Below are 17,790 nucleotides of genomic sequence, written 5' to 3'. Positions count from 1 at the left end.
CCATGTGGGACTCGATCCTGGGACTCCGGGATCATGCCCTGGGCCGAAGGCAGCCGCTTAACTGCTGAGCCACGCAGGCGTCCCCTCCCTTTGCTTTTAAAGTAACGCCAGCGTTCATCATTTAAATCTCTCTCTTTTTTAAAAAAAGATTTTACTTACTTACTTACAAGAGCCACACAGTGAGAGGCAGACACACAGGCAGAGGGGGACAAGGGGAGCCCCGCGGGGAGCCCGATGCAGGACTTGATCCCAGGACCCCCGGGATCACGCCCTGACCCAAAGGCAGACGCTCAACCACTGGGCCCCCCAGGCGCCCCGAAATCTCAAATCTTTTTCGCAAATGCCTGTTAGTCATTTAGCCACTAATGTAGGAAAACCTAACTAGAATTTTATTCTTTTATTTGTTCCCTGAAGCCACGCTGGATCTCTGCTCAGTATGTATGTATGTATGTATGTATTTATTTATTTATTTTCTTTGCTCAGCATTTCTTATTTATTTATTTATTTTCTTTGCTCAGTATTTATTTATTTTCTTTGCTCAGTATTTACTTATTTTCTTTGCTCAGCATTTCTTATTTATTTGCTCAGTAATTCTTATATATTTATTTTCTTTGCTCAGTATTTATTTTATTTATTTTCTTTGCTCAGTATTTCTTATTTATTTTATTAAGTATTAAGTATTTACTATTTTTTCTTATAATTTTTCTTTGCTCAGTATTTATTTTCTTTGCTCAGTATTTACTTATTTTCTTTGCTCAGCATTTCTTATTTATTCATTTATTTTCCTTGCTCAGTAATTCTTATATATTTATTTTCTTTGCTCCGTATTTCTTTATTTAATTTATTATTAAATATTTATTATTTATTTCTTATAATTTTTTCTTTGCTCAGTATTTTCTTTGCTCAGTATTTACTTATTTTCTTTGCTCAGCATTTCTTATTTATTCATTTATTTTCTTTGCTCAGTATTTCTTATTTATTTATTTTATTTATTATTAAATATTTGTTATTATTTATTTCTTCTTTTTTCTTTGCTCAGTATTTTAAGATTTTTTTTTCTTTTTCCCCCGTGATACTTGGAAACTTCCAGGCTACTGCCCCCCGCCCCACAAGGAGGCCATCTACAGATTTTGTGTTCAGCTGTTTTCTCCCCGGCCTGGGGGTGGGGTGGGGGGCGCTCGCGTCTTTGCCTCCTGGGCGCCGCGGCGCTTACCTGCGAGGCCCGGCGTCGACGGGGACGCGCGGCGCGAGGACCGCACCAAGGAAACCCTGCGCGCCCTGCCCTCCGTGACCTTCCCGACCCGGCGCGCGGCGGGCGGGTGCTGATGACGTCACGGCCCCTCGCCGCGGCCCGCCGGACGGCTGGGCGCTTACGTCCAGGGCCTCGCGCTGTGCGTGCGTCGTGGCTGCCGAAGGAGGCGTTTTCTCGCCGAAAGACGGGCGTCCGCGGTTGGTTCTTGAGGGAAACCGCTCTTCAGCCCGCCCCCCCCCTTCTGCTAACTGAGAAAACAGAACTTCCATCTGCGCAGCTGGACGGCTTCAGGAGTAGAGGCCGAAGGCCGAGGAGAGCCCGGTGCCAGCCGCAAGCCCCTGCCCTGCAGCCGGGACCGAGGGACGGGAGTTCACTGCTCTTTCTCAAGAGTCTCAAAGTCTGGGAGATCTTCCCACCCCGAAGTAAGCTGCCCTAGATTGGATGGAGAGAGCGGCCTCCCGGGAATGAACCCCGGGACCCCCGCCCCCGAGAGGGGCAGGAGAATTTGGATGCGACGGGAAGAGGAATCCGCTCAGTGATGGGGATTCTTCTGCCCTCGACCTGGATGACATTCTTAGGAGCAGGAAGCATTGAAAATGGCTGTGTTTGTAGTCGTGAATAAACCAGGTATCGTAGGATGCTCGCGGTTCTCCTTCTGCAGTGTTGGCGCAATCCTTGCCACGTCAGTCACTCCTCGCGTTATCTTTACAAAGCTCTGATGTAAAGAACTCTTTACCCTGTTTTGTTATAGATAAATATCTGGGCCGGCGAAACTCCCACATCACCGTCAGTAACCAGTAGGGCTGTTTCCAGCCTGTTGACTTCAGGGCGACATTTTGCACCAGCCAAGGCAAATACAGTCCACGAATGACGACGTGGATAGAAAATGAACCCCCCCCCCCAAAAAAAAAATGTCTGTAAATTCCAGTAAATTGACAATATATTCCTACTTAATTACTTGCACTCTTCACATCTCCGTTCCTTCTATTTACTTTGCAGAGAGAAAAGCCCTTTGAACCCAAACATTCATCAACCCCAGTCCCAGACCAGTCGCAGAAGAGGCCAAAGGGAACCCAATCTCTTCAGCATCTACTTGTAGCATAAGTAGAATTGCAGGGAGTAACCCACTCAGGAGCAGTTCAGCAGAATTGGCAGTTTTCCCCACACAGTGCAAAGATTTGACTCAAAAAACATCTTCACGGGGATCCCTGGGTGGCTCAGCGGTTGAGCACCTGCCTTTGGTCCAGGGCTTGACCCTGGAGACCCGGGATCGAGTCCCACATGGGGCTCCCTGTGTGGAGCCTGCTTCTCCCTCTGCCTGTGTCTCTGCCTCTCTCTCTCTCAATCTCTCACTCTCTCTGTGTCTCTAATAAATAAATAAAATCTTAAAAAAAAAAAAAACTTCATACAGGCATTCAAAATGGAAGTACAGTCTATCTACCAAATTAAATGTGAGTGATTTTTAAATTGTTCACACAACTGCTTCCCCCCCTGTAGATTCTTTTTAATTACCTTAAATAAATGTGTACATTTTGAGTAGGTAAAAAGGAGGAAAGAAGAGGTGGGTTGTGAAATGAGCAGAAGTAGAGGCACCTATTCTGAAAGTGTCTGGAACATTTTTCAGAGGGAGTGGAGATTAAAGCAGAAAAGGTTCCCATGCTAGGTTAAACTGTATTCTTTATTTGCTTAGATATATTTGGGGTGGGGGAAAAATCTATTCATATATAACCAACATTGATACTTCTTCTGAATTATAGTCTTTTTTTTTTAATTTTCAGAAGTATGGAGAGAAATGTCCTTACTGATCAGAAAATGAATTTTAGTATCTTGGAAAGTAGAGAATGCGAGAGCATCTACAAGGTGAGGTTCATGGCTGTATAATTTGGATTTCAGAGTGGTGTTTGAAAGGCTAGTAGTACTTACAGATATATATATATATATATATATATATATATATATATATATATATATATACACATACATATATATATATAATCACTTTATAATCACTTAGCACCTGTCTGAACCAGCTCTATAACCTCAGCGTTGCACTGCTTTGGGGATATCATGCTATTTATACAAGGAAACTAAAGTTTATTCCGAAGGATAGTAGATAGGTTTTGAATCTTCAAAGTACTTGTTCTGGATAGAAACTAAAAGGAACTCTCTTGTTTGAGAAATTGTGGTGAGTTAAATATGTCTGCAAATTCTTTATCACCACCTCCCTGACCTCAGAGGTGGAATATACTTCTCCTTTTGATTATTGGCTGGCTCTAGAAGAGCCAGAATTAATAGAAGATGGTACAAAGATGGAATGCCAGCTGTAGGCTTAAGCCTTAAGAAGGCCTGAGGTTTCCATTTTGTCTCTTTTGGGAGCCCCAAACTACCACACATGAGCCCTGCATGGAGAGTGAGGATGCTCAGCCTGCTGGCCTCTGGGGTGGGGGAGTAAATGTGGGGATAGGAGATGGGGGGGTAAGGGATGATGGGGGTGGCTCAGATGCCTCCAACTGCAGCCATCCTTTGGAAAACACCAAGGGAGGCCAGTAGAACTGCTGGTTGAGCTGTCAACCCACAGAAGCTAGAAAGCAAACAAAGTGGTTGTCATTTTAAGCCACTAAGTTTGGAGTAATTTGTTCCGTAGCAAAAAATAACCGAAATAGAAAGCAAGCCATTCACTGTCACCTATGACTTTTGCTTAACAGGGGATGGCTTTGTTGGACGGACAGCTAAACATGCTTCTGTAGATTGGGTTTTGAGGATTTACTGTGAGTATCAGAGGGCACAGGCAAGGGTTCTTGTGGTTAGGGAGGATGGGGAGATGGGGTCAGAAAAGAGGATGCAGAGGCGATCATGTGACTCTTGATCTCAGGGTTTTAAGTTCGACCCCCACATTGGGTGTAGGGATTACTTTAAAAAATAATAAAATAAAAAAAAAATAATAATAATAAAATCTTTTAAGAAAAAGAAAAGGTAATGCAGAAAATTGAGTGGGCAGAAGAGGGCAAGGGATGACCTTCTGAGCCTGGGATGTTGGCAGCAGACAAGAGGAACTAAATAAATTCTGTGAATGAAACCAATGATTCTGGGCATCTGGGAGGCTCAGTGGTTGAGCATCTACCTTCGGCTCAGGTCGTGATCCCGGGGTCCTGGGATCGAGTTCCGCATCAGGCTCCCCACAGGGAACGTGCTTCTCCCTCTGCCTATGTTTCTGTGTCTCTCATGAGTAAATAAATAAAATCTTTTTAAAAAAGAAACCAATGATTCAAAGGCAGAGTGTTGACCAGGGGGTGTGGGGGTGTGTGTAGAATTAAATGCATAGGGGGATCCCTGGGTGGCTCAGCGGTTTGGCGCTTGCCTTTGGCCCAGGGCGCGATCCTGGAGTCCCGGGATCGAGTCCTGCGTCGGGCTCCCGGCATGGAGCCTGCTTCTCCCTCTGCCTCTCTCTCTCTCTCTCTCTCACTCTCTCTGTGTTTATCATAAATAAATAAATAAATCTTTAAAAAAAAAGAAATAAATGCATAATTATTCAAATAAAAGTGTTTATTCATATGCCACATGAAATGATCTACCTTTCTATGCTTTCGGAAATGCTGCCTGAAATAGCATCCTTTTTATTGCATCATGGCTCCTTCTGAAGAAGTCCTTAGGAGAAAGTAAGTACATAGGTATTTTTCCATTTTTAAAAAACTGACATTTGTTTTCTTCCATAAATCTTTCTTCGTCACTTTATGTGGCAGTCATATTTAACACCATTAATGCAATTAGACAGACACACAGAAACACAACACACAAGCACACATTCTTAGATGATTTTTTAAATTGGCAAACATGAAGAAAAATTTTCAGTTCTTAAAATTGGTTGAGTATTTGATATCAATTTTGGCATTTTGGGGGGAAATACATTTATTCATATTGTCAAATATATAAACAGAACTACATAATTTAAAAATTTCATATCATTTTTTATTTGCAAAATTGTTTTAGCATTTATTAAGTTGAGATTTCACCATTACCCTTTTTAATTAATTAATTATTTATTTATTCATGAGTGCCACAGAGAGAGGCAGAGACATGGGCAGAGGGAGAAACAGGCTTCCTATAGGGAGGACTTCCAAAGCAGGACTCCATCCCAGGACCCCGGGATTATGACCTGAGTCAAAGGCTGTTGCTCAACCACTGAGCCACGCAGGTGACCATTATTCTTTTTAAAAAGAATCAAAATGACGGTATGTTCTCATTATTCTTTTTAAAAAGAATCAAAATGAGGGTATGTTCATTGGATAAAATAAAGCATCTCTTGATTTCAGAAAATTCCATTTCTGTCAACCTATTGAAACCTTGTGGTATGATCTCATGAGCATATTGTTTTGCCTGAGACCCATTTCTTTGAATCCCAGTGTCTTCATTTATTTAATTTTATTTTTTAAAGATTTTTATTTATTTATTTATTTATGAGAGACACACACACACAGAGAGGCAGAGACGCAGGCAGAGGGAGAAACAGGCCCCATGCAGGGCGCCTGATGTGGGACTAGATCCCAGGTCCCCAGGATCACGCCCTGGGCTGAAGGTAGGTGCTAGACCGCTGAGCCATTCAGGGATCCCCCAGTGTCTTCATTTATCAAGTGGGTATTTACCTGCTCCAGACCAGGATCATTGCCACGAGTTAATGAGCTTCATAAGCTGCAGAAGAGAATAGCTTGCTTGTGTCTTAAAGATTAAATATGTAGAATTTTATTTTATGATTTAAAAACAGTTTATTGTTGAGATTGTTTCTTCCTTTACACAGTGGTTACAAGAGCATTTACTCAAAATTCTTAAGCAGCTAATTACTTGGACTGTTTTTAAAAATGCCTAGATCTTTAAAAAATTGTATTTAGTCTGAGGAATTCCTATCTATCCCTTTTGTGTTTTCTTGTATGATGAATTTCTCCTGTTCTTTCTACATATTCACCATGGAATTGTGAGAGTTTAGAGCTTCAGGCAGTCATGGAAGTCACTTAGTTCTTATCCAAACATTTAATTTGGTAATGGTGGCCCAGAGAGGGTTGTTTTTGCATGTGATTTCTCTAGAAGATCCCATTTCTATGATGTAGCAGCTCTTTCAGCAAAGGAAGGTCCACTGGGCCCTAAAGGTGGGCAGCATCCCAAACAGCATCCCTGGTCTTTCTTATGTGCAAAGCCTCTCTAGAATGCAGAAAGACTTAGACTACAGATAAGTTCTGGCCATCCAAAATTCTGCCTCTCCAAACATCTGTATGATGGCATGCATGTGCCAGCAGGAGCCCATCAGTAAATGTTGCCCACTCTGAGCTGAGACATAGGCTGGTGAGATTCCTGCTGTTCCTTGTCTCATTCTGTGCCTTGGTCCCCAACACACTTGGGTGGAAGGCAGTGTGTTACAACGGGAAAAGCCCAGTACAGAGAGTTCAGCCACAAATGTTCACTGCCGGCAAGGCACTTAACATCTTTAGTTCTTAATGGACAGGATTAGATGATCTCTAAAATAAAAGAAAGAAACAAACAAACAGATGCTTAATCTAATCCTAAAAAGGAGACTTATTATTATCACTTCTGTTTTTAAAAGAATATACTGTACTTGATTGCATTGCAACATTTCAGCCTTCCTTCCTGCCCCTTAATCTGGAGACAAGACTGAGTGGGGGATTCTTTTTTTTTTTTTTTTTTTTTTTAGATTTTATTTATTTATTTGCAAGAGACAGAGAGAGAGAGGCAGAAACACAGACAGAGGGAGAAGCAGGCTCCTCGCAGAGAGCCTGATGTGGGATTCGATCCCTGCATGGGATCACACCCAGAGCCCAAGGCAGATGCTCAACCACTGAACCACCTAGGTGTCCCAGGAGGGGGGGTTCTTAGAAGAGCAATATTCTCTTTGTGTTGTGTCTCTTTGAGTTGTGAAGTTGGGGCTGGGGAAAGCAGAGGACACATTATTTTTAAAGTAACAAGAAGAGTAAGTAGCAGTTAACATGAAATAAGGGGGAAAAATATATCTCAGAGAATCTGGAAGTCATGAAATGAGGAGTTAAAACATGATGTGGAAAGCAACAGGGAACCTGTAGGAGGCTGCCTGCCTAGCTCACACCAAACCCGTTTCTCCAGGAGGGAATTTTCTCCCTATTTAAAAATTGACATTCGCAGCCACAGATGATTGGCTCTACGGTGAACACTTGACTGAATTGGGTCAGTCCCATTTTTGCCCTTGTGTGTGGACATGAGGTTCAGTGAGTAGTGTTCCTGGAGCTAAGGTGACAGAAACAGCTTTTCTGTGACCTCATCCATCACATGTTCATAGGAGCCACCGTAAAGCAAGGTCTGCAGAGGTGAAAAGTTAAGAGGCTTAATGAAGAAAAATAGAGAAAAAAGACAGAAATGGTGAGGATGTTCTTTCCTCACTTTTTATGACTTTGAGGTTTGGGACCAAGTCCATGCTGGGGCCCCCAGGTGCACTTGCCCTTGGACCAGGAAGTATGCCTGTGTCCCTGAAACCCTACAACAAATTCCTAAGGGCAAACATTGTGTTTTTTTTTTTTAGTAATAAATTTATTTTTTATTGGTGTTCAATTTGCCAACATACAGAATAACACCCAGTGCTCATCCTGTCAAGTGCCCCCCTCAGTGCCCGCCACCCAGTCACCCCCACCCCCCGCCCTCCTCCCCTTCCACCACCCCTAGTTCGTTTTCCAGAGTTAGGAGTCTCTCATATTTTGTCTCCCTTTCTGATATTTCCTACCCATTTCTTCTCCCTTCCCCTCTATTCTCTTTCACTGTTATTTATATTCCCCAAATGAATGAGACCATATAATGTTTGTTCTTCTCCGATAGGGCAAACATTGTTGAGGGAATACATAAAAGGGGGCGGGAACACTGTGGTCTGGTTGAGGCTAACAGGGGAAATCAGTACAGATAAAACATGTCCTTGGTCTGAAAGTTTGGCTCTTAGACAAAAGATGAAAGGGTGAATCCCAGCAAAATCCAATCTGTCAGCTTCACAGGGTCTTTGCATATCTACCCTGCATCCCTGCATCCCAGCTTCTTTTCCTTTTCAATGTTTCCCAAGGTTGGGTCCTTCTTAACTATGAGGCTGCTGAAAATCACCTCAGGGGAGTCTTTCCTCCCCAATCCCAGTGTCTCTATTCCTGATTCTTCCCTCAAGGCCATGAAGAAAGAAGCTAATCATTTCCAAAGTAGCAAATTTCACAGAAGGAGGATTCTTCAATCAGATTTAATAGTAAAAGGATCCCCATTGTCCTCCATCTTTATTTCATGTTTCAGCTCATGAATTTAACTAAGAATTTTTCTCTCGCATTCTTTCAGTTTACTTCCTAAGCAATGATCATCCCCTGACAGTTCTATAGGGCCAAAACTTTTAGTTCAAAACTGAAAACTGTAATCTGTCCTCTGGATATTTCTAAGCACACTTGGATGCCAAGAGATAGCCTCTGGCTTTAATCTGATTTTAGGTAAAAGAGATGACGTTATCTCCTCTCTGCAGGGAAAGCCAGCAACCCCACCCCCCTTCAGGCTTCTTCCTGTGATGTGAGGAGTAGAAAGTGGAAGATGGTGAGCTCTAGGGCCAAAATGTGCTCGTCCATGTAGACTTTTCTTTGGGAGTCTGGGAGGGGTGCCCCCCGCCCCCCCCCAATCACTAATCGCTATGATGGAAGGATGAGGAGAGAATCCAGATGGAATTCCGCCTTTGCCATTCAGGATATGGGTGACCTGGGGTCAGTTACTTGGCCTCTCCAATCCTCAAGTCTTCTCACCTGTATAATCAGCACAGTATGAATACAGTGGATAGCTGGGCCCCCTAGGGCCTATATGAGGATTGTAGACAATGTGTGTAACTTTACTGCCTAGCATCATGCACACGAAAAAATGTCAGGTGTCCTTTGTCTCAGCAGAAAGCCCAGGTGGATACTTAAGCTGTACTGTTGTCCTCACTCAGACTTCTCTGCTAGCACAGCTCTCATCCCACATCTTATCCTCTGTCCCTGGACATTATTACAGCTTCTGCTAATTAAGTTATCCTGCCCAATGAAGTTGGTTTCCAAGGTGGCAGGGCCATAAGTTGCACTGTATCAGCCCTTTTTTCTCTTTTCTTCATGCTAATGAGCTCCAGATAGAGTGTTGTTGCTTTTATTTTTTGGACAAAATATATTGCTTCCTTTCTATGTGAACAGCACATATGCTTATAATTATTTGGTGATCAATACTAATTAGGTATTCTGTTCAGTGGCTGTTTAATGCTTTCATTGTAGACCTTCATCTAGTCACTTTGAATTGGTTGACCCAAACTCTATATTGATGAAACTGTCTTCTTTTTGTTTGAACTCCTTAGTGAGGAGGGAAAAAACCACAACCACATTCAGTTGTATTCTTTTAAATTTCAAAGCTAAAAATCAGTCTGTGGATATAAAAAGGAAAAACGAGGCATGCAATCATATTATAGCAAAAATCCTGCTTATGAATTCAATTAAGGTTTAATTGAATTGAAAGACATTCTACTTTTTTATGGAGACAAAAACTAGAATCCTGTGAAAAATTCTTAATAGTTTTTTTTTTCTCTCTCTCTTTCTCCCCCTCTCTGTTTTCTTCATTCTTACTTTCTAATAAATCTTATTCAGACTTGAGACCCTACTGGGAAATTTCACTTTTAGTTTTGGGAAATGTCAGTTACCAGTGGTGGGAATATCAGAATATCCAAGCAAGAAAAAATAATCTCTTCTCTCTCACATGTGCTAAAAATAGTCACAGGGTATTCCCACTCCCCCTGCCCCCTAAATTCTGTAAAAGGAAAAAAAAAATCACCTTTGGACTAAAGTTAATGAGGGGTTGTTTTCCTAGGGGAAAAATCTTTTTAGAAAATTAGAGGAAACAAAACGATTTGAAATTGCAAGCAGTCAAGGCAGAAGGACAGAGCTAGCCAGTGGCATCTGCTAAGGCAGAGCACAATGGGTCCCCCTTTCTCCCCTTGCTCTCCAGGCCTTTGGACAGGCACATGTGGGTCATCAGGGAAATTGGCTCTGACCATGAGCAATACCCTTTTTCCCCCTTCAGCTTTTCAGTGGGAGGAAGAGGGAAGAGTAAATCCATACTCCTGGAGGCCTGGCCTCTTAGGCTGGGGTCTCAGCCCATCCCCAGTGAGTCAGCTGAAAGTCAAACTTGACCCCTAAGCCAAGCTTGCAAAGAAGCACTTCTCCCTCCAGTTTTCAGCCTAAAAAATGGGCCTCAACCACCTTACCAGGCCTCACTCGCTCCCCCTCTCTCCTCCAACCTGAGCCCTGCCCACTTTTAGCTCCCGGCTGTGCTGATCCTGCACAGGGAGAAGTTAGTTCTTTGCTGCTTTCCTCCCAAATGTTTCACTTTTGTTTCTTTTTCACTCCTTTCCTCCGGGGCCCACAGGTGCATTCTTCCTCTAGCTAAGTCAAGGGAAGCACTATAGGTCTGATTCAGACAGGACAAAAGATGCAAGGGCAAAAGATTTCAGCAGTGGGTATATTCTTGTGACCCATTTATAGAGGCTGAATTCAGCAGAAGACTCTCAAGCTCCACTTGACTTTCAATGTACAAACATTGAATAGTGCTTAGTGTATTCCTCCTAATTCATAGGTGCCTAAGAATTTAAGATTGTGGTCAGATATTAGAAAATAAGGGAGTCAAAGTATAAGTCACTGGACAATCCCAAATCTGGGGAACCTTGCATCCAGGCTCTGTGCAAAGAAAAGGTCCCAAGGCAAGGGTAACTAAAATAAAACCACATGTGTGGTCTACAGATGTGAAAATTTTAATGGCTTCCATGATCATCACCTTTCCAGTTCTGAACCACAGACTCGAATGGAAATTACCAGGAGGTATTCATGATTCCCAGTTAACTTCCTTAGGTGGATCCCTACTCCTCTGAGGGAGTAAGGAACCTTTCCTTAACTTTTGAAGATACTGCAGAGCCCTCAATTATCCTTTAGCTGAGCGAGGTGGTGTTTGTGTCATGGCCAACACTACTTGTTGCACTTGGATTAACACCTCTGGGGAAGTTGGCACTTGGTTACATAATATCACTGAACAAGCCACTTGGCTTAAGAAAGTGACTCCTTCAATGGGGTCTTTCTTTGATCTACGTTGGTCTGGGTAATGTAGGCTGTGACTTCAGAGTCCCCTCCAAACTTTGGATATTATTTTGCTTATAGTCATTCTAATAGTCTCCCTGCTTCACTGTGTTTCCTCAAGAGCTTTACATGCATGGGTGCAACCACTGGTGACTGGACAAATGATTTCTCATTGCCTACACCCAAGACAGGATGATGAAAAGAGCCAACTAAGGGAACAAGGCCTCGATATCCTAACCTATGTATTCCAGCCTGAGATCCAAGTTGACCCCAAGGTCAACAGGAAGCAGTAGCCCAGAGCAGTGGTGGTGCTAATATTTTACTTTTTGATCAGTAGTCTCAGGACAATGGGCTAGAGTGCTGAAGGACTACTGTGTACTTGCTCCTGGCAAGTGGTGAACAATTTTGTTTGAGAACAAAGAGTTAAATACAGAGTCAAGATCTTTCTTGTCAATGCTGGGCCCTGAAGACTGTTTTCCCATTCTACTTCTTAGAACTGAAGAAAGGAACAGTTCCGTTTACAGAGCAAGAGAAAATTGCCAAACTCAAAACCTATGTTAATTGAAGAGGCAAATGAGATATGTGATATTCTCTGTTAACATTCTGTTATTTCTTGGGGAAAGGGGCTTAGCATGGCATGCAGGCGTCTTTGCTAGGAATCTCTATTTCAAAGTGGTTCCTGGCTTCATTTTTTCCTCCTTTATTTAGAACAAGTTTGCAGATAAATAGTCTTGAATGCAGTATTTGTTTATTTCAAAAGAACGTATTTACAATAAAATCCTTCTGAGAGGGGAAAAAATGAGTATTGATCAACAGAGGGAGCTGAGGGGCACCTAGGTGGCTCAGTGGTTGAGCATCTGCCTTTGGCTCAGGTTGTGATCCCAGGGTCCTGGGATTGAGTCCACATCAGGCTCCCCTGCTTCTCCCTCTGCCTGTGTCTGTCTCTGCCTCTCTGTGTCTCTCATGAATGAATACACAGAATCTTAAAACAAAACAAAAAAACAAAACAGAGGGAACTGATAAAGTTAAATAGTATGTTGGGACTCACAAAGTGGAGGCTGCCCCAGGGTCTGGCCCACCTCACAAATCTAAACCTAAGTCAGCTCCCACTCATGAGTAACACCTGTCAAGGAAACCTAAAATGCACCAATCACAATCCTAACCCTAGCCCTAACCTTATCCTAGAAAATGGGACCTGCTAGCCTTAGAAGGAAGTCCTCAGTCTCCTAGTCAATCTTGCCCTGTTTCTGATTTACTTCTTGTAATGTTCTATAAAACTTGCTTTTGGGGGTACCTGGTTGGCTCAGTTGATTAAGCAGCTACCTTCACCTCAAGTCATGATCTCAGGGTCCTGGGATCAAACCCTGCTCAGGGGAGAATCTGCTTCTTCTTCTGCCCCTCTACTCAACTTGTCTTCTTGTTTGCGTTTTCTTTCACTCTCTCTGTCAAATAAATAAATAAAATCTTTAAAACTCATTTTGCCTGAATCTCTTAGAAGCAGCATGCCACTGCTTGGGAGGCACTGTATTCCCCCAATCCTTGGATTGTTTTCCTTTTTTTTTTTTTTTTTTTTAAAGATTTTATTTATTTATTCATGATAGACATAGAGATAGAGAGAGGAGGGAGAAGCAGCCTCCATCCAGGGACTCCAGGATCACGCCCTGGGCCAAAGGCAGGCGCCGCTAAACTGCTGAGCCACCCAGGGATCCTGGATTGTTTTTCTTTGAATAAAGTACATCAAATTCGTTACTTAAAAAAATATATATATAAGCAAAAATATAAAAAAATATGGTTTATTGTTGAATTCAGAATATGTATTTTTAAATATTGCCACAATCCTTAATACTTATGTGAAGCTACATTAACAATTTGTACTTAGGGATACCTGTGTGGCTCAGCGGTTGAGTGTCTGCCTTGGGCTCAGGGCCTGATCCCAGGATCCAGGATCGAGTCCCATATCGGGCTCCCTGCATGGAGCCTGCTTCTCCCTTTGCCTATGTCTCTGCCTCTCTTTGTGTCTCTCTTGAATAAATAAATACAATCTTAAAAAAACACCAAAACAATTTGTACCTAGTAGATTTAGCCCTGGACATTTGTTGCTTTCTATATTTCTGAGGTTTATAATAACATACACAAATTTAATAGAGGAACACTTTAAAAGTAAGAAAACAGGGGTGCCTGGCTGGCTCACTCAGTTAGAGCACATGACCCTTGCTCTTGAGAGTTGTCAGTTCTTGTCAGTTCAAGCCCTAACTTGGGCGGGGAGCTTACTTAAAAAAAAAAAAACAACAAACCAGAAAACAATGACACATGAATTTATGTGACTCCCTAATGTCAGAAAAAGTGGATAAAATTGAAAAATTCAGTTGATCCATGAATATATTTGGTCCAAGGTTTTATTCAGTATAATTCTAAATAAGATGCAAGGAAAGCCCCATTCTTGTGGAGTGTGTAGTCAGGGGCAAATAAGCTGCTCAGTGATGACTAGTTTGGATCTTTGGCTCAATCCTGCGGATCTCTGCTGTGTGAATCTGGGCAGCTTTTATGACCTCTCTAAGGCTCAGTTTCTTTCTTTTTTTTTTTTTCTTTTAAAAGATGTTATTTTTAGATAACCTGTCTACCCCCAACATGGGGCTGGAACTCACAATCCTGAGATCAAGCCACATAAGTTCCATTGACTGAGTCAGCCAGGTGCCTCAGACCTCAGTTTTTTAATCTATAAAATGGTAGAGTATTAGTACTGCCTTCTTAGTTTAAGAAGATTAAATTAGATGCTAGTATCTAGAAATTGCTGAAAATAATACCTGGACTCCAGTGAGCCCTCAAAAATGTTATATATCAACTGGATGGGAAGCAAAGACTAGAAGTCATTCATTGTATGTCAGAGTAAGTGAATATTTAGTTTTATAAATATAATTGGATGTTTGCCTACATTTTTCATCTCTTCTTTTTGGTCAAAGATAGAGTTGAACCCAGATGGGATATCACATAATCATAAACCTATAAATTTTTATGTTTCTTTTATATTTGTACCTAATTTGAGATTATGTGGGTAGAAGAAAACAAAAAATATTCCTTGGAGTAATACCTGAAAACAGGAGTTACAGATGAAGGGTTTCAGAACAAACAACAAAACAAAAGCCCTGCCTATATATACCAAAACAGTGTTAAGGCTTGAGATGATTTTTTTTTTGACCTTTGCTTTATGAAACATGGACAATCTTAGATTTGATTGGAGAATTTTCTCCGAGTTTTTTTTTTTTTTTTTAAACCATGTTCCTTGCCTGAAAGCTAAACCTATTTATGGTGAGCACTGTTTTTTCAATTAAGTTTATTTTCATTTTCCCATAGGCCATGTTAGCTGAGAACGTCCAAAAGTTTATTTTTCTTTCCTTTCCTTTTTATAAAGTTTTTAAAACAAATTATACAGCACTTACAGCTATTGGTTTCTTTTGAAATACCAAATTTTGCTTTTCTCACACATTTAACGCCAGGTAATAAGAGCTATTCTAAAATGCTTTTCAGAGTAGTAGCGATCCATTTTTTTGTGGTAAACTCTTGGAGAGCAAGGATCACAGCCATTTGGTCAACTTTGTGAGATGTTTTGTGCAAGCTGCTGCTCAACAAATTGTACTTAAGAACGATGTGTTTGTTGACTTGGCTTTTCCCAAAAATTTTCAGCTGGATATCAGAAAATACGATTCCAGTTTCCGAGCTCAATATTGGTAATAAGTTCCCTCCACGAGGTCCCTCCTGGTCGGGGGGAGCTGTGGAAGGGGGTGGACTCGAAACAAAACCTCCTATCACCTTTCTAGCAGTTTTGTAACAGAAAATATTCTCTGCTGGAAACCCCTGCAGAGGGCGAGTCTCAGCTAAGAACTCTCGGCGGCCGGAGCGCGTCCTCCCGGGAGCCTGGCTTGCAACCCCGGGGGAGGTGCGCACATCCCGGGAGGACTGCGCGCTGCTCGGGGGCCGGGAGGGTCGGCGCAGCTGGAGCCGGGTCCTCCCGTCGAGGGGGAGGGGAGGGAGGCTACGGCCGGCCCCCGGGGCGCCCCACCCGGGCCGGGGGCGGGGAGCAGAGCGGCGCCCGGCCCGCCAGCTCCCCGCCGCCCCGCGCTCCCGCGGCTCCGCCCGGAGCGCGGTCTCCCACCCGCCAGCGCCGTCCCCGCCCGCGCTCGGCCGCCGCCCCCCCCCCCCCCCCCCCCCCCCCGCCGGGGCCGGAATTCGGCCGGAGAACCCGGGCCAAGGCACAGCGCCCGGGAGGGCTGGGCGGGGCGGCGGGGGGCCGCGCCCTCCTCCCCGGCTGCCGCCCTGCTCCCCTGCTCCCTCCCTTCCCCTCCCGGCCTCCCGAGCTGCCCGCCGCTCCTCGGGTTCTCCGCCTCCTGCACTCCTCCCTGCCCCCCGCCCCACTCCTGCTCCCTTCCTCCCTTCCTCCGGGGCTCCACCCCTGCGCCCCTCCCTGCTCCCCGCTGCTCCGCTCTCCTGCACCCCTCCTCCTCACTCCGGTGCCCCTTCTCCTTGCTCTCCCTTGTCCCTACGCCCCCTTCCCCCCCCCATCCTGTTCCTCCCTCCCCTCCTGATCCCCCCCCCGCCCCCCCCCCCCGCCCTTCCTCCTCTGCACCTCCCTTGCGCCCGTGCTCCCGCTCCCACCACCTCTCTGGCTTTCCTCGCTCCTGCCGCCTCCGTTCCACCCCCGGACCCCTCCTCCTTCCTCTCCCCAGCCCCTCTCCGGCTCCCCTCCTGCCTCCTCCCCTGCTCCTCTCCCGGGTCTGCGGAGCTCCCACGCGGTTGCTATGGAGGCGCCGGCGGCGGCTCGCGGCCGGGCGGGAGCTGCCCTGGGGCCCCGGGGACGGAGCGGTGACTCTGCCCGGGGCTCTGGCGCCTCGCCCCCGCCCGGGGCCCGGGAACAAAGCGCGCCCTCCCCCACCTCGGGTGTGCTCCGAGACCTCCAGGCGCCCCAGGCCCGGCGGCTTAAGACCACCGCGAGTCTGCTCTCCTCCAACCTCTGTAGGCCAGACCCCTGGGGTCGGAGTGACAGCTGTGCGCTACGGAGCTACCTTCCTGGTCCCCCGAAGATCCCGCCAGCTCTCCCCATCCCCACCCCCATGCTGGAGGTGTCAGTGGGGCTGGGGGACGGCCAGATGGCCCCATTTAACAGGACCGTCCCCTTTTGTTGGGGGCCGAAGCAGCGTCCAGGCCAATTTACATAGGAAAATGGGGTTTGTGTCCCCAATTCAGCGCAGTGCCCCGACAGCTGGTGGCTCTGTCATCATGTCAGGACCCCACAGCTTGATGTTTAAAGTGGCTTTATGTGTGCAGATGTGTGAGTGTGAATAGCGATTGATTGGGAACCGGTAGCTATTAGGTCTGGCTTGGAGAAACTCAGCGTTCACAGAAAAATTTTACCAGCCTGGTCGCTGCCTAAGATCATGGAACGGAAAAGTCTTGCGAAGACTTCTGATACTCTCTTATAGAACGATGGCTTCTTTTATCTAGAAATCTAAATAGCCAAATGGTTGGGATCCGGAGAGGGCTTTTGAAATGGTTGTCATTTTTGCTGTCGTGCTTGTAAAAGTTTTAAGACTGAAAAGGCATACGAACAGCTAGGACTTCAAAAAAATTGATAAAAGATCTAATTCGTTTTATTAAACTACTTTAACTCTGTTAGCTTGTGTCCAGGGCTGTAGCCTGTAGCAGGCTGAAAATTATCATTAAGTTGTAGTCAGTAGCTTAACCATGTGTACTTTAGTGATAGAATGTTAGGGCAAGGAGGAACTTCAATTTTTATTTTACTAGTGAGGAATTAGAATCTACAGAGGTGTAGTGATTTTCCCAAGGTCATACAACTCTGGAATATGATGTCAATTGTTAGAACCCATAAAAGATGAAGGAAAGGGAAGATTTAAAACAGATTAGGGGCCCATGAAAATACCTTAATCAAGAAGCTCTCAAACCGTTCCACCAGTCCGCTGGAGCCACCAACAGGTAACTCCCTAGAAGACAAGGGATTGAGAGGATTTTTTTCCCCCTAAGCCTTTATACATTCAACTTGAGCTTCTCTTGGTACTAGAGCCAATTCTAGCCACTAGAATCTTCCAGAACTCTGAATTGGAACTCGTGACTTCATTTCCGTCAGTGCAACCATTTTATGACAAGATGAGAATTGCACAGTTAGCACTGGGATGAAGTAGGAAATCAAAGCTGGTCTGGAACCCTCTGGTCTCGGGTCTCTTTTTCAAGTGGGTGGACAAAATGAATGCAATGGAACCTGCATTTACCTTGCTAAAAGGTAGGGTGGCTCCTTTGGAAAGGCTTTCATCCATACCACCACTAGCTACTTTTATAACAATTGAAAAGAATCAAGAAAGAAAGAACCCCAAACCCTCTCCTTACTTCAGGACAGTGTTGGAA

General features: G+C 44.3%; 1 long non-coding RNA gene across 10 annotated transcripts in view; it reads left to right on the top strand.

The window, feature by feature from the left end:
- Nucleotides 1–1,335: 1,335 nt before the first annotated feature.
- LOC140595179 (uncharacterized) overlaps nucleotides 1,336–17,790 on the top strand; it is a 104,056-nt gene continuing 87,601 nt past the window's right edge. For 9 of the 10 annotated variants that reach the window (XR_011996607.1, XR_011996611.1, XR_011996615.1 and 6 more), the window contains exons 1-2: nucleotides 1,346–1,879; nucleotides 3,031–3,112. This is a non-coding gene — a long non-coding RNA (uncharacterized lncRNA). Of the gene's footprint in view, nucleotides 1,880–3,030; nucleotides 3,113–17,790 lie in introns of all 10 variants that reach the window. The other variant, XR_011996614.1, reaches the window with a different exon arrangement.

The sequence above is a fragment of the Vulpes vulpes genome, chromosome 13, assembly GCF_048418805.1.
Source record: "Vulpes vulpes isolate BD-2025 chromosome 13, VulVul3, whole genome shotgun sequence".
NCBI lineage: Eukaryota > Metazoa > Chordata > Mammalia > Carnivora > Canidae > Vulpes > Vulpes vulpes.
This window is presented reverse-complemented; position numbering and strand designations above follow the sequence as displayed.